Source organism: Castanea sativa, chromosome 5 (genome assembly GCF_040712315.1).
Source record: "Castanea sativa cultivar Marrone di Chiusa Pesio chromosome 5, ASM4071231v1".
In the NCBI taxonomy this organism is placed as follows: Eukaryota; Viridiplantae; Streptophyta; class Magnoliopsida; order Fagales; family Fagaceae; genus Castanea; species Castanea sativa.
In genome coordinates this window covers 2,270,249-2,276,248 of record NC_134017.1, presented here as the reverse complement: position 1 = coordinate 2,276,248, position 6,000 = coordinate 2,270,249, and positions in this window count along the sequence as shown.

Genomic DNA, 6,000 nt, shown 5'->3' with positions numbered 1-6,000 from the left:
TAATGTCCTTTTTTGTAAGCACATTCATGTTGTCCTTTATATTTATGATTGGGTCTAAAAAAATATGAGAGAAAGAGAAGCTTAAAGAAATTTGTTTTTTTTTAATTGTTAATAACAACATATGAGAAGGCATATAGATGAGTTAAAAATGTAGAGTATCAAAATAACCAGTAAGTTTAGGGGAAAAGAAATTTTCATTAACCTTTTTCATAATTAATCCAAAATTTTCATAATCAATAAGACATATACATGTTGTAAATGGTGCATAGTAAATTGATATTAATTGTGGATCTTTGTGTAAAAGTAACGTTGTTTCAATCACAACTTGCCACCTTAATAAGTTGTAAAAAAATGTTATGAAAATGGTTTTGTTCTATTTTTTTTTCAAGGGAGTAGTATTCCTAACTTTACTAAAAAAGAATTTGTATGTTTCATGTTCAACAATACAAGAGGATGGTTTATGCTTTATGGTTCTTATTTTTGAGGAGAGGAGGATAGTTTATGGTTTCTACTTTGGTTGCGTAGGACATAATTGGCTTCTATACAAAGTTGTCAAGTCTGATCTAAGTTAATTTAGAGGAATTTTTCAAGAATAAAAGTAGTAGATTTGAGCCTAGGATCCCACGTGCGGATTACTAGAGCCATGAGAGGGGGTTTTTTTTTTTTAAACCCCATGAGAGGGGTTATTTTCAGTCAAAGAAAAACTTGGACATATGTAGTTAAACATAGAGAAAACAACTATGAGCAATGGTAGCTCTAGTCATTTTTTCTTGAGAGGTCATTAAGAAACTTAAATTAAACAAAAATTTAATTTTTTTAAAAAAAAACTTGAATATATTGAGTTATCGAAAAAAAACACACAAATACATGAAATTTTACAATTTCCTTTTACGAGTTTTCATATTTTGAAATTATCTCATGATAGTTTATTATCAGTTTTCATTATCTATTGTCAATATAAGTATGACCATTTTAATTTGTTAAATTTGTATAATATTTTTGTTTTTATGAAATTGTGGTTATATATTTATCATTTTTTTTATAAAAATATTTTAAACTAAATGAAAAAAACTCAACTCCACTTGCACTTTATAATTTTTAACTCACACAACCACACTCATTCATACATAAATAATACACTAAGGGTCTGTTTGAGATCTGTTTATTTTGTTGAAATTGAAAACTTTTTTGCTGAAAATACTGTAGATAAAGTTAAAAGTTAGCTGAAATAGTACAGTGGGACCTATAAATAGTACCAAAAATTGCAGTGAGACCCATGAGTAGTAGCAAAAATAAGCTGAATAGTAAAATAAGTTGGCTTTTTAAGCTGAAGCTAAACGCACACTAAGATAAGCTGATATGTGGTCAAGGTGTACAAGATTTAAATTAGTAAAAGAAATATTATTTATCTATATATATATATATATATATATATATATATATATATATATATATAATTTTCAAGTCAAGGGCTTCATTTGAACCCCTGAAATGTATGTGCAGCCGCCCCCAACTGTGAGTTGGGTTTTTAGTTAAACTAAACATATATGTTTAGTTAAATACATGCTAAATACATGCGTGATATGCGTATGCAACTTGCCACCTTTAAATTTGGTGAGCCTAGTTTTTTTTTTTTTTTTTTTTTAATTTTCCTCTTAAGAAACAAATACATAAAAGAAAGAGGAGTTACAATTCTAATACAAAAACAAACCATAAACTATGAATTTAGTTATTAGAAACAAGAATGTGTGGGAGTTTTTATAATAGGATAAAATTAAGTAAACGTCCTTATACAGTGAAGCTCTGGTTGGCTGATCATAATGCCAAAGACTATACAGGAGTGAAGCTCTGGTTGGCTGATCGAACACTCCAAGGAAATTGGACATAGTGCCAAAAGGGGAATTTCTTCTCTGCGGCACAAAAGAGTGTACTCTCTATAGTCCTCCAATAATATGATTCCACATAGTATGCTATAAAAGTATTAGTCGTATAACCAGATATTTTTATTTTATTTTATTTATTTATTTATTATTTTTCCGGAGCAATAATTTTCATAAATTTTTTATCTATTATTGACATGTTTAATTGTAATTAGAGTAACATCACTCTTATATAATAATAAAAAAACAATCATCTTTTAAATACTAATCATAACATGTCACCTTAATCGTTATTAAAATGAAAAAGTTTGCATTCCTAAATTTATTATAAAGGCAATATACATAGTTGTTGATAATGAGACATAATTAACAGCAGCAAGAAAGCATATCCCATAAGGAATCAGATTCCACACAATGGAAGCATATATGTTAAGCATCTTTTACAAAAACAATTAACAAACCCTTATAAATGGATCAATGGAATAAGACACCATATATAATAATTTTTTTTTTCCTCAACAATCCTTATATAATAAGTCTAAAATTAATTTGAACATAGTTTACAAATCCATTGAAACCATTGCTCCATTGTTCTTGACAAACTCCACAAATTTCCATTCAGGTTGCAGTTTCTCACTTGGTGATGCATTACTTCTAATGCGAAGTCAATCACATATGTGAGTCTCTCTCTTCTCTCTCATAATCTAACATTTGGATATGCTTTTCCATTTTCCTTCTTTTAAATAAGTTGCTTGAATTCTCATAATGTATTAGGACCAGATGTTTATTATGTGATTGTATCTGTTCTGTGTGGTCTTGCTCATGGGTGGACCATGGCCCTTGGTTATGGCTTTTACTTTGTTAATGGGAAATGCTAAATGCTAAAGGTGTGAAGAGGAAATTGTGGGATTGGCTATAGCTTTTCCCTTGGTTAAATTAATTGGACATTCCATCCCTTGCTTAAAGGTCACACCACCATAATGCATAATGATTTTCTATAAGTTTTTACGATTTTGTTACTCTTTTTTCTTTTTAGGGATGATTCTCTCTCTCGAGAAATTATACCATAGACTGTTAATATGTTTATTCTCTCTCATAATTAGTAGGTCCTACTAAAGAGTAGGACCCATCAATTATAGAGGAAATAGGTACATGGTGTAGGGTATATTTTTCCCTCTCTCCATTATATTTTAATTTAAAAAAGTTCATTTTATATTTAAACTTGTGGCTACAATGATTTTATTTATTTATTATTTTTTTTTTATAGGGCCACAACTTGTGGCTACAATGTTGTCTCTGCAATAAGTTGAACATTTGAGGGATAAGTTAATATTATAGCCATAGCCATTAATGTCAACTGTCAAGTATATGGCATTATGACTCATTTAATGTAACTTTTTTTTTAATCTTTTGATAAGTACAGTTAACAAGTGCCGCCATTTATAAAGGAGAAGGTCCTGCATGGACAATTCCGCCAACATAGCCACAAGTTTTAAGCAACTGTAGGTGTCTAGTCCCACGTACGTACAACAAAGAATGTCCAAAAACATATTACAGAATTTATCACACAATTTTTAAAAAGTAACTTAATCATGAATATAATTGATAGGTTTCAAAAAAAAAAATAGAGGTCAAGTTTATAAAAAATATAATTAAGTCTAAAATCCATAACACCACTCTTCTACTACTGTTGATTAGATAGCGTATGTTCAAATTGATTGAAATGACATTTTATTTTTTTATTTTTTATTTTATAAAATAATTTTTTAAAACTTCACTTTTAATAGATATAATCTTTCAAAACAATTTATTTTGAAAAAGCTAAAATATGAAGCTATTCACGGATCCATTTTGAACCGTGAGATCAAGACCTTTACTATTGTCACTAGTGAATTTGGCATCACATAGTTTTTAGTAGTTTATTTGTTAAAGGTAAGACAAATTAAGATTAAAAAAATAGTTTTTTTTTTTAAATCTAGTTTTTTTTTTTTGCTTATTTAATAAAATGTGAGATAAAAAGTATAAAGTTAGAAGTTATTCTTTATTTTCAAACGGTTTAAAACCTCACTTTTCTAGTTGCAACTATACTTGAGCCAACTTTTACCAAAATTAAAAATAAAAAAAATAAAAAAAAATTGGAGCATGAAATGCAACTAATTTTTTAACCAGAAATTTCATCCAAATACACTCTTACATTCTGTATGGGAGCATGGTTTTGCTTGCAATTGCTGTACGTATCATCTTTTACCAAATAAATAATTAAACAAAATTATTTTTTGAAAATAAGCTAATTTATTTCTTTTTTGTCTCATCTTTCAGCAAATAGAAAGGCTAATTGCAACCCAATTAATAAGGTACACACTTTTGTTTTCTATATAATTATAAGGTAAGTATTAATAAATCTTGGGTAAACTACACATTTGGTCTATCCTTTATACCATATTTTAATTTGATCTCTAACTTTTTAATTGTGTCAATTTTGTCCATAACATTTTAGTGTCGTGTCAATTTAATCACTGTTATTATCTCTTGGATGATAATTGTTGACATTGCAAACCGCCAAACTAATTTTTTATTTTGACCGTTAGCTACGTTAGCAATTTTTATCCAAAAAATAACAACAAAGACTAACAAATCTCTTTTTGATAAATAAATCATTACAAAAAAAAAAAAAAAGGAAATCTTTAAGAAAGGGGCGCCACCAAACTGTACCTATAAAAGAGATAGTAGTTGGCTAAAGTCTATTGAGACTCAAGTTATTAAAGACCACCATCCTATTTTCGCCAAATTTTACAAGAAAAATGTTAAAGTTACAAATTATTTTACAAATTGTTGATGTGGTGGGTAATTATAAATAAGTAAAAAAATAATATTAGTAGTAAGCCCATAAGAGGACCCGTAAGAAATTGTCATATTAACAATTTGTAAAAATATTATAAAATAGTTTGTGATTGTAGCATTATTCATCTTACAACTACATAAATAGTAGTACTCCATTAAATGTGTTGTACCTACAATGATAATCTCATCAAAACTCTGATAGTATACGTGGTATTGCCCTCATCATCACATGGTGTGAGGTTGATGAATACATACTAAAAACTCCCTTTTTTTATTCAACATAAAAAAAAATCATAAACTATGTAAAAGGTTATTTAAATATAATAAATTACTATCAATTTGATTACAAAAGGCTTACAAATTAATTTGATGATCACATCTAATTATTTTATATTCTATATTTACAAGTTGATGCATGAGTTAATTTTATTTACTAAAATTAATAATATTCTTATCATCATTCAAACTTAATTAGATGTTTAGACTACCTCCCAAATTTTCTTGAACAACTTGCTTTTTGATGAGTAAATATTTTTTTTTTAAATAAATAAATTGTTAAGGGAGGAGGGCCACCAAACTTTACCATAGAGAGACTGGCTAAACCAATAATTAAAGTTACTTAGAACAGCCAACCTATTCCTACCAAATCTCAAAGTAGACTAAGACTTCGCTTTGCAATTAGGTGTATAGACCGACTATCTTCCAAATTATACTTTTTGGATTAATAGGAATTGGCTAATGCCTATGATTAATCAAGCAGCGAACCTATCATCTAGTGAACTAGTGAGACTAGATTTGGCAGTCTATATGGTTAGGCACGATTCATTAGGATGAAGTTATTGATTTTGAAAATAAATCATCCTTGTTTGGTAATTTAAAAAAAATATATATCTATATAGTATATATAAAATGAAAACCCTTTGGTTTTATTTATTTATATTTAATTTATACCTTGTTGACATATAATCTTTTGAAAGCTCAAGCTTTCGCACTCACATACATGCGTGCACGCGTGTGCACGCATGCACGCACATATGTATAATCTGGTTTTTAGAGTTCTAAATAATACTAAATTCTATTAATTTAAACTCATTAGTACTCACAATATTTTTGGACAAAGCAACTCAACGCTGAACCATTCTTATTATAATTTAATTTAATTTAGTTTTCAATAAACAAAATCTAAGTAAAGTCTTCCAAAAAAAAAAAACACTCTATAAGAAAATTAGACAAGTTTTTTTTTTTTTTGAAACAAAAGCATGCCATTCAATTAATTCGA